Raw genomic sequence first — 12,290 nt, 5'->3', positions numbered from 1 at the left:
GCATGTGATGTTTGGAGTGAGTATAAATAAGATTCCACACTCACAGAGGCTGAGCTTGGCTTGCTTATAGATGTATAGAGTTAGCTTGCAACACTTGTTCTAGAGTCTTTGATGATCTTTGCTTTGCTGAGAGAGGCTGGTCCAAGGACTTCTCCTGGCATTCCTGCTGGTCCTTCCTGCTGACTAGTGCTGAGACTGAGGCTGAGGCCCATCTGTCTCTGCTAGGTAGTGCCATCGCTGCTGATTTGTTATCTGACTCTATTGAACTTGACTGCTGGTATACCTGTGAAGTGTTTTCAAGTGGATTGAGCTGCTGTTGGTGACCTGTGAACCCGAACTGCTAACTTTCAGACAACAAAGACAGGAATTTGCTCCAAAGAGCCATTTTTAAATTAATCCACTTCCCCTGTATCCTTTCTTTTCCACAACCTCTGGTGGGTGGTGCGTTAAAGGGAGGTTAAAGTGTTTAAGAACCATCATTAAAAAATAAAGGTTGATGTCCTTCAGTAGAGGAATGGACACAGAAAATGTGGTACATTTACACAGTGGAGTACTACTCAGCTATTAAAAACAATAAATTCATGAAATACTTAGGCAAATGGATGGAACTAGAAAATATCAACCTGAGGTAACCCAATCACAAAAGAACACACATGGTATGCACTCACTGATAAGTGGATATTAGCCAGAATCTCAGAATACCAAGATACAACTCACAGACCACATGAAGCTCAAGAAAAAGGAAGACCAGTGTGGATGCTCTGGTCCTTCTTAGAAGGGGGAACAAAATATTCACAGAAGCAAATACAGAGACAAAGTGTGGAGCAGAGACTGAAGGAAAGGCCACCCAGAGACCGGCTCACCTGGGGATCCATCCCATATACAGTCACCAAACACAGACACTATTATGGGTGCCAGCAAGTGCTTACTGACAGGAGCCTGATATAACTGTGTCCTGAGAGGATCTGCCAGTGCCCGACAAATACAGAGGCAGGTACTCACAGCCAACCACTCAACTGAGCACGGGGTCTCCAATGGAGGAGTTAGAGAAAGGACTGAAGGAGTTGCCTCTTCCTCCCACGTGCTGGGATTACAGGCGTGTGCCACCACTGCCTGGCTAAAATGTAATCTTAAAAATAAAAAGTAAAATGGATGATCTCTAAGAATCTGGTGTTTTGTATAACATATGCAGAGTCCCTTGTGTTTTATGACTTCAGAGATCAGGAAATCTGTAATATACAGGACAAGCCACAGACTAGCAGCTCGTGAAATAACAGTTGGCAGTTTGAAGCAGAAGATATTTAGCTTATAGACCTAGGAAGAACTGATGCTGTGAATGAGGTCTTCAGGAAATCCGCATGTTGACAACTGCTTCCATTTCCCTGCTTCAGTTCAGGTTCAACCTTGCTACCCTAAAACCAATAAGATAGCCTGTAGGTCAGAAGGCTAGGTAGATGCTAGGGGGTGATTGACCCAGAGTCAGACCAGTAGGAACAGAATGTTTGAAACGTAGCATGAAAAAGAAATGTTAATAGCATGCTTGTCACTCAGTAAGAATAAAGCATGTTCGAGAACAATGCCTGCAATGCAGCACACAGTGAGAACAGTGGTAACACCATGTTGGCAGTGAGAAAGAACAGCACTAGCACACTCTTTTCACGTTGTAGGAGCCAGGGTTGAAGAAGCTGCAGAGATGTCTCAGTAGTGTAAAGTGCTTTCTGCTTTCCCAGAGGACCTACGTGGGGAGCCCATCATTCACATTAGACAGCTCGCAACCAATTGTAGCTCCATCATCTCTGAGGAATCCAGTGTTGTCTTCTGGCCTCTGTAGCTTCATCCCCACCCCACCCACCCCACATGCACTTACACATTCCTTAAACACCCATGGGCCAACACACACACATATTGGTAAAAATAAATAATAAGTCTTAAGAAAACAGAGAAGCAGATTTGGGGACACTGACACTGAACCCTTCACTGTGGGAAATATTCATTTCACTTAGCTGTACGTTGATATTCAAGATTCTAATGGAGTGCCTGTGCTCTGGAGTGACTGCTATATTCTCATCATCAACTTTTCCCTCTGTCTGGGGCTGAGAAAAGAAACATTAGTGACTTTCCATAGCTGCTCAACCAGTCAGTAAGTCTTCCTGCTGCCCAGCAATGATTTCACATTCTCCTTCTAGCCCATATCAGAGCCTGCATGCACACTAAGCAAACCCTCTGCTCAGGTCGCAGAGACAGCCTCATCTGGTTTCTATGCTGCCTGCACATTGAGACCCAGAACGCCCTGGGTAAGGAAGGCTCTTACTATCCAGAACATTGGTAGAGAAAATCATGAGATATTTCATTGAGACTCGACGCTTCACTTCAATGGATTTGAATAAGTCGATCACTGTGACATAGGAAAAGGGTACATTTCACTTAAAGGTTGTTGAGAGATGGTGAGGCTTCACTTACAGATTTAGTTATTCTCTTCAGGTTTTTTTTTTTTTTTTGCACCGTTAAAATGTCAGGAGATGCTTTCTGTTTGGCAGCTTGTGGGTCCTGGTACTCTTCTTGAGGCCTGGTGTGCAGAAAGGTTGCCAAATGAGGGCTGGTTCAGGAAAGAGGTGTTAATTCCCATTGCATCAGAAAAGCAGGGAACTTCTTCTATCCACAAGGCTATGGGCCTTCCCCCTGTTCTCTTCTGATATGTCTGGTTTAAAAAGAGATGATTTTAGAATAAAAGCAATACTGTTCCAAGCTTATTCGCTCTATGAGCTTCTGGCCCCTCCCATTTTCATATGCAGATTTCCCCTCTCTTCCCTCACTACGACATTGACCTATCCATATTTCATTTAGCATGATATTGTGAAGGTGATGCTGTATATAAGATACTTAGTAGAGCAAGCTGTATTCCAGGTTATCCTGGAGAGAGAATTTTTGTGAGCAATTGTGTTCTGAGGCTCTTGGGATTTCATGATAAGCTTGTAAGAGTATTTGAATAAACAAGTCTTTAACTATATCCCATGGACTAATGATGTAAAGTCCAGAGTGTGTTGAAGACTTTTCCAGTGCCACATGGGTTTTTAGATCGAGGACAAAGGAGAGTGTGATTGCAAAGTACTGTTTTAACCTCTGAGGCAGTGCTGCAGCTCATCTCTCCATACAGCCCTGCCTTTGTGCAGAGCCTGTGTCACACAACCAGATCCCAACACAGAACAGGCAAGGAAGCCAGGAGGTGTTTACAAATTCATTTCTGGCATCTGATGCCTTTTTACTGTGTCCCTGAGATCCAAACACTTTCCATTGGGTGTGCTGAGATCTCTGAGCCCTTCCAAAATCAGGTGAACCTGTCATTGCATTTAAGTTATCCCCTCCCTGTGCTGCTTCCTTCTGCATCTGTTAACTATTACAGATACATATGAGTTGTGTTTCTACCGTACTTTCAAAGTTACAAACATCTTCTCATGCATTTTCTTTTTCTCATGTTTTAAAGCATATATTGCTTATACTTAATATTGAGTTTCATTATAACAGGTTCACATATGAATATATTTTGATGTCATTCACTCCACATTATGCTCTGCCGACTGCCTCCCACTCATACTGATGTCCTTTCCCATCTCAGTCACTTTTCCTTTTTACTTTCATGCTGGCTTCTTTGAGGGGGAAACCAATGGTTTTGATTAGGATTTCTTAGCAGAGCCTCGGCAACGGGTTATTTATATTGCATGTGCCGCTTATCCCCACTCCTTGGGTAAAAGCTCCCTAGGGAAGAATGGAAACTGTTAACTGCCTAAAATTGCCCTGGGGATGACAGAGCCTGGTGAGCCCCTGCCTTCAAGAGAAATAAAAAAAATTCCTTTTACAGAATGTATTCTTTAAGTAACTTCATGTAGTTAGCATCCAAAGGTGGACTTTTGCTATGATGTGCTCTGTAAGTGCATATCATATTTTTCTCACATTTCTCCTGCCATTTCCTTTGCTGTGCCGTCTGTAGACAATTCATCGCATGAAAGAGTCTTAGGAATTCATCCCCTTCTTCATCTCATTATAGTCACTGCTTCAGTCAACCCTTACCAAGTTTATTCTTTCTCAGTAAATTTTAATGTATTATATAAAAATTAATCAACACAACAAATTGCATGTATTTCTGGGTACATGGAAGCTTCCATCCATGTATGTGCATATCTTAGTTCTGTAAATTTTTTTGTAATTTTGATTTTTTTCTGGAGAGAGAGAGAGAGAGACAGACAGAGAGAGAGAGAGAGAGAGAGAGAGAGAGAGAGAGAGAGAGAGAGAACCTGAGCTAAAGGATTCTTTTGTGCCAGGCTATTACATAACTTACATTACAGTGTTGTGCTATGGAGTCACTCTATGTGTGTGTGTGTGTGTGTGTGTATGTGTGTGTGTGTGTGTGTGTGTGTGTGTGTCTGTGTGTGAGTGTGTGTGTTTGCGTGCACTCCTGTTCTGAGGTAAAAGGGTAGAGCTAATGGTTGCAAGCTCAATGGAAGGCTGATGGCTCTCTGTTGTCTGTTCTATCATGAGGAAGAGAGGTACATCTGCTAATTTGAATGGATTTCAAGGCTGCTAGTTGGCTGTTTTCAAAAGAATTGTGACAAAGAGCTATGATCTCTGATACTACCAGACCATGTGTCATTTCATGCTGAAGTGTTTAGTGACATCAGTCAAAGCTGAAGTCATTGGGTAGTTTTGGAGAATACACATTCTGGGGTATCTGGGAACATGAAGATTGTAGCTTTATCCAAAAGAATGTAGCAAAGTTAGTCCCTCAGACTGAGGCTATTTGGCATTGTCTTAGATTGAAGAAATCTCAAGACAAAGAACTTGGGTGGTCTACGTAGGCTCCTTAGAGATCTAACTGTTCCATTTTAACTTGGTGTGTGTCTCAGAGAGAACCTACCTTAGACAAGAAGGGATCAAGAAGTGTTTTTCCAGGAAGAGACCAAGGAACTTAAAAACAGCTGTCTCTGGAGGATCAAACAACTAGGGTAACAAAAGGGCCCTTGAATGCTCAAAGAAATTGGGTGGGGCAAGCAAGGGAGGAATGGAAGGAGCTGCTCTGGAGTTCCATTGCTGGGAGTACTTTACAACAAAGATGTTGTCCTTGAATGTTTCTGCCTAAATTAGCATCTTTGATCTTCCTGTCACTCGGGATTCACTCACCTGTTGAACATGCCTATGGATACCAGAGGCTTCCCTTATATCTAAATGGTATTATTCCAACCAGATGTGCAGTTCTTCATGTAAAGGAATGATCTTCATGCTGAAGCTGAAGGGGTTTAAAAGGGGAGAGTATAGGGGGTTAGGGGAGTGTGGCAAGGCGGCGTGGGGGAAGGTGTCCAGGCGGGCCCTTGCCTGGGCACCTCTGCCCCTGAGGGACCACACACACAGGCATAGTATAGAATAGAGTTTATTCAGAGTAGGGGATGGAAGTTAGTGGTAGAGAGGGGGCAGAGAGAGAGAGGGAGAGAGAGAGAGAAAGAGGGAGAGAGAGAGAGAGAAAGACAGAGAGAGAGAGAGAGAGAGAGAGAGAGAGAGAATAGAGAGAGAGAATAGAGAGAGTGGAGGCCGGCCATGACCATGTGGAGGGGGGAAGAGCCCAAGGGGCAGAGAGGTGAGAGAGTGTGGGAGAGTGGAGAGCAAAGAGTGAGAGGAGGGGCAAGTAGCCCCTCTTATAGTGCGAGATCTCTGGGGCGGAGCATACCTGGCTATTGCCAGGTAGGTGTGGGGTGGAGCTTAGACAAAACATCAACAGAAGCTCCCCACCTCAATCCTTCACCTCAGTCTCTTTCTACCATAGGTGATCAATCTTACCATTTCTATGCAGTAATATAACAAACTTTCAATAGTTTATAAAGGTAGTATTAGAGTTTAGAAACACAACTTTGTATGCCTTTTCCTCAAAGACCCCAGAACTTGAAGCATATTTACTATTTGTTTTATGATAACTTTCTGATCAATAGTAGGAAAGATCAGGCTGTTGATTAGAATTTGTGTGTTCTCTACTTGGTTTCTAAGAAACCGCAGTAAGAGATACTCTCCTAAACTAGTTACATGTGACAATGATGACCCCCTCCCCCCATAACATGCCCTATGCTTTAGTTCCAGAGATCAGATCTCCCAAATTGGACCTCGCCAGAGTTAGAGTGTCCATTTTTCTGGAAGGGAAAGAGTCCATGACCAATGCGCCCCACAATTTCTCTCGTTTTGATTTTGCTTTGTTCTAAAAGGGAATTGCTTGTTTAAATCGACAGTTCTGAGATTCCTTATATAGCCTTATATACAATACATGTGTCTTTATGCTTGCATGTACACGTGTGTGTGTGTAGGACTGAGCTATCCATTGTGGCTACATGTGCACAGATAAAATCGGATGATCTGCTTGTCCTCTACTCTCAGTTCTGGAATTGCAAGCATGTAGGGTCATGGTTGTAATCATAATGAATATACAAACATATTATCCACGCTAACCCAGCAAGCACATTTCCCACTGCTTTGGTTGGTATACTATTGCTGTGAAGAGACATTATCACCATGGCGATTCTTTTTGCTTTTTAAATATTTATTATAAACAAAATTTTTGAAACATTTATATCCATGTGCTCACTCATTTAACATAGCAATCAGTATTTTTCAGTTTTTGGACAACCATGTTTTTACTGAAAAAGGAATTAAAAACACTTTATGATAAAATTGAAGATTTACATGGAAAATATTTCTGATAAAATAGAAGAGATATATAGAAAAGCACATTAAAATGGACAGTTTTCATGGAAAAATTAACGAGTAAAGTGGTAGACATAAAAACATTGCTAAATCAATTGAAAAATGAAATAGAAATATTTTATGATAGAATTGAAGATTTATGGGGAAAATATTTCTGATAAATTGTAGCAAAAGGTAGAAAAACATGTTAAAATGGAAGATTAGCATGAAAAATTTTATATAGATATAATAATGGTAGGCATAAAAGTATTCCTAAGTTGACTGAAAGTGGAATTATAAACATTTCCTGATAAAAGTGAAGATTTACGTGGAAAATACATGTAAATTACATTTACATCATAAAATTGAAGAAATATATATATATATACAGAAAAACAGGTTAAAATTGAAGATTACCATGAAAAACTATACAGATAAAATGATAGGCATAAAGTAATTCTATATTAATTAAAAGTGGAATTATAAACATTTTCAGGTAAAACTGAAGATTTTCATGGAAAATATTTCTGATAAAATTCAAGAAATAAATAGAAAAACATGTTAAAGTTAAGTATTTCATAGAAAATTATACACATAAAATGATAGCTATAAAAACCTTTCTAAATTAATTGAAGTTGGAATTAAAAACTTTTTTGTGATAAAATCAGAGATTTACATGGAAAACATTTCTGAGAAAACAGAAGAAATATATAGAAAAACATGTTCGAATTGAAGATTATCATGAGAAATAATGCAGATAGAATGGTAGACATAAAAACATCACTAAATTAATTGAAAGGAATTACAAACATTTTCTGATAAAATTGAAGATTCTGAAAATGGAGTGTTCCCTCCCCCAGGGGTTGGAGCTGGGCTTTCGCATCTCTGCATTATCATCAGTTCTCAGCCCATGAAGTCCCTGGCCCTTTGTTCTTAATAGAACAATACAGCTTCCTGCTTTCACCTGGGAGCCATGGCCAGCCACCACCTGGAGCATCTGTGGATCTGCCAGACTTGCAGTTTCCTGAACCCAGCAAGGCCACCTGCTGACAGTGGAGCCAATGGAGCACCAGACTGCTTCCCCAGAACTCGCCCTGGGGTCTAGGAGGACGGCTTGCCCAGACTGTTATATTGTCAGACCTCCATTAAAAACTTTGGCCTTGATCAGCAATCCCGTTGTTCTGACTCTCGTTCTCCCCCCACCCCCCATTTATTCCACAGCTTCTCTTGAAGGAACCCAGTTCAGTAGCTGCTAGCAGCTACTATGGAGGTGAGAGATCTCCACCTTCTCTATGGACGGGAACAGCTAGGAGCACCATGACAACTCTTATAAAGGAAAAACATTTACTTGCAACTGATTTACAGCTCAGAGGTTCAGTCCATTATCATCCTGTCGGGAAGCATAGCAGCATGCAGGCTGGTGTGCTGGTGAGGCAGCAGGCATCAGGGGAGGGGGAGAGAGAGAGGTGAGAGGTGCGAGAGGGAAACTGGGCCTGGCCTGAGCATTTGAAACCCCACAAAGCCTATTCCTCATGACACACTTCCTCCATCACGGCCACATCTACTGCAACAAGGCCACTCCCTAAACATTCAAATATGAGTCTATGCGGGCCATTCGTATTCAAAGCACCCACTGACACATCTCTCAGACCCCAAATGTTCCTGAAAATTCTTCTATCAGGAAGCTAATTAGCTCATAATATGACAAATTCAATCTCAGTCAATATTTCAGTATAAACGAGATACACCTAAATTGTTTTCTACAGTGTAACTGAAATATCATCCAACTCATTTCCTAATATTGTCCTTATTATTATCTGAAACCTCCTGAGCATGACCTCCAGTGCTTGCATTCCTACCCCAGTTCTCACCTTTACAGTGCCTACTAATCTGTGCTTATAATAGTATATGCTTTTCTCTGGACAGTATTTCCAAACACACATTTATTCTTTACACAAACCAGTTGAAGGCTGAAGAACCCCACTGCTCCACTTACCAGAGCAATGACTCCCCTTCTGGATGAGAACTTCTTTTTTTTTGAACTTACTACATTATTTGTACAAAGACCTGAAAGATGCAACTGAAGTGAGAATTTATTTAGACTTGTGATTGATAGGTGGAGGCCGGGAAGCTATGACTCTGTCTGCAGGAGCTCATGGGACGACTCATTTACCCCATGATGGTGAACCAGAACACAGAGGGTATGGGCAGGGAAACTATCTGGCCTGGAGCCCCTTATGTACCATTCCGATGTCCCAGTGTCTAACAACAAGGCCTCGTGTCCAAAAGGTTTCAAAACATTCCACAATGGCACCCCTGATTGCAGCCAAAGTGCCAACACCTGAGTGTCTTAGTGGACACTTCACATTTAAACTGTAACAGACTCTGCTGTTTTACTTTTTTTACTCAATTTCAACATGTGGCAATCCAACCTGTTCACGTTTGGCGTACATATTTATTCTACGTTTGAGCACATTTGCTATGTTGCCAGTTCTAGCACACATTAATGTTAAAGCTTATAAGATGCACCATGACTGCTGGGTTGGTGGTGTGAACCTGGTGCAGACCACTGCGGGCCCTGTGCTTGCTGCTTTGGTCTCTGCGAGCCCCTGTGAGCCCTGCTTAATTGATTCACTGGGCCATGTTCTCTTGGTGTCCACCATCCCCTCTGACTCATTTGATCTTTCATTTCAATCTTCCGTGAGATTCCTTGAGGCTCTGAGGGGAGGGACCCGAGGAAGACCTCCAATTTAGACTCTCTCCACACAATGGCTGTGGGCGTCTGCACCTGCTTCCATCTGCTGTCAAAAGAAGCATCTCTGATGACGGCTGCACAAAGTACCGATTTATGAGTATATCAGGAAAGCAATAGGAATCATTTCATTGAATTTTGGGGGTAGTTGTGTTTGGACTAGGACTCTGGGCTATCTAGTGTCTGGTTCCTGGCCATCTGGACAGCAAGGGCTCCCTCTAGTGGCATAGGCCTCAAATTAAACCCATTCAAGTTTATATATATTTTTATTTTCTATATTCTTTGTTTACATTACAAAAGCTTTCCCCTTTCCCAGTTCCCCCCTCCATATGTCCTATAAGTCCTCTTCTCTCCATCCATTCTCCTGTCTTTCCCCCTCCCTTTTCTCTGTCCTGGTACTCCCCTACAATGCTGGATTCAAGCCTTTCCAGGATTAGGGCCCTCTCCTTCCTTCTTCTTGGGAATCATTTGATATGCTAATTGTATCTTCACTATTCAGAGCTTCAGGGCTAATTAATATCCACTTATCAATGATTGCATTCCATGTATATTCTTTTGTGATTGCGTTACCTCACTTAGGATGATATTTTCCAGTTCCAACCATTTACCTAAAAAATTCATGAATTCATTGTTTTTAATTTCTGAGTAGTATTCCATTGTGTAAATATACCACATTTTCTGTATCCATTCCTCCATTGCGGGATATTTGGGTTCTGTCCAGCTTCTGGCTATTATAAATAAGGCTGCTATGAACATAGTGGAGCATGTGTCCTTATTGCATGCTGGGGAATCCTTTGGGTATATGCCCAGGAGTGGTATAGCAGGGTCCTCCGGAAGTGTCATGTCCAGTTTTCTGAGGAACAGCCAGACTGATTTCCAGAGTGGTTGTACCATCTTACAATCCCACCAGCAGTGGAGGAGTGTTCCTCTTTCTCCACATCCTCGCCAACACCTGCTGTCTCCTGAGTTTTTAACCCACAAGTTAAAGCCACTTCTACAAGTTCTGCATACCGCTATCCCAGAATATCTTGCAGGCAGGACAAATTGTAGGTCAAAGGTTTAGTGGCTGGATTAGGGTCCAGCCTTCTTTTTCCATAGCCTGCAGAGTGCCTTCTTGTGCCAAAGAGACTCGAACTTAGGGGTGAAGGCTCTGGGTATGGAGTCCTCAGCAATGGGGCCCCACTGTGAGTTTGAAAAGTGCGACCCTTTGTCCTAGCATCAGCCTGGGTTGTTTATGGAGCTTCACAGGACCCCTTGGGCCAACAACTCAACTGAATGTAACCCAACCCCATCACTGAAATCTTTGATTTTTTTTAAAGTCCAGTTCAGACTCTGTATCCTCCATGTCTAGATTCCAGGAAGTTTTCACTGCACGAGTTTTTCACACCATCCTCCAGATAACCTTTCCTCCATTCCAGCTGCTTCACCCTGCATTCTCTGTCTTCATCCCTTTATCTGATCCCTCCTGTTCCTGTCCTCAGCCATTCCCAGCCCACCCACAAAATTATTCTATTTCCCCTTCCCAGGGAGATCCACACGTCTCCCCACACCTAGTTTGCTCCTTTCAAATACTTTAGCTTGTGTCAAGTTGACATAAAACTATCCAGTACATGAACATATAAGTACTGGTGTTCTGGTGCAAGCAACTTCAGAGCTGTACAAGTGAACTTGTCAGCTTCTTTGTAAATGCAATTTAGATTTCATTGTACTGTGTTTCAGTCACATATCTGTGTTTTCCAAAGTTTCCCTGTGTACAGTTTCAGTTATATATGTGTCAGTAAAGAGCATATGATGAGGAGCATATGCTGTGCACTCCTACAGTATCATAGTTCAATCAGTGTCCTGGTGACATACTAAAATAATAGTCTCATGTGCTCTGTTTTTTTGTAAATCAGTGAGCACTTTTATTACAGTATTCTGAGCAAGACATTGGTATAGCAAAGCTCTACCTACCTTTAACGTTTAACTTGCTTTGTAACTGCATGTTTAATAATCCCTCTCCACTTAGGAACATAGGTGCAGTTGTTCTCATGCAAACAACTTAAGAGTTCCACAATAAAACATGTCCACTTTGTTTAAATGGAGGTTAGACTTAACTGCAGCAGTAGTACAGGGATATATGGTCGGTGTGTGGTATTTTAGTCATATGTGAGTCTGTCGTCCAAAGATGCCACTATGTATTACTTCAGTTATAGATGTGTGTGCTGTGCTCTCCCAGCCCATTAATACCCTGGGACACTCCCACAATAATAATCTCATCTCTTAACTTGTCTGTATCTTGGTCCTTGTATGGTATTCTAATATCATGTGTGTGGTTTTCTAAGATGCCACCCAGAACTGCTTCAATTTTAGACACAAATGCTGTGCTCCCATATTCCATTCCTGCTCAATCAGTGTGCTTGCAGCAGCACTACAATGATAATCTGACTTCATCTGCTTTCCTACGAATCAATCCTGACTTGCGTCACAGTAAATCATTGGTATAAGAGACTTCATGATGTTGGGAAACTGCAACAATTTTCACTGTGTTTTTTTTTAAAGATTTATTTATTTATTATATGTAAGTACATTGTAGCTGTCTTCAGACACTCCAGAAGAGGGTATCAGATCTCATTATGGATGCTTGAAAGCCACCATGGGGTTGCTGGGATTTGAACACAGGACCTTCAGAGGAGCAGTCAGTGCTCTTAACCACTGAGCCATCTCTCCAGCCCCTTTCACTGTGTTCTTAACAATTCGAGACTACCTAGGAATGTCTGCACTTCTTTTTTTTTCCTTTTTTAAAAATTTTCTATATTCTTTGTTTACATTCCAAATGATTTCC

The sequence above is a fragment of the Apodemus sylvaticus genome, chromosome X (assembly GCF_947179515.1).
Source record: "Apodemus sylvaticus chromosome X, mApoSyl1.1, whole genome shotgun sequence".
Lineage (NCBI taxonomy): Eukaryota > Metazoa > Chordata > Mammalia > Rodentia > Muridae > Apodemus > Apodemus sylvaticus.
This window is presented reverse-complemented; position numbering follows the sequence as displayed.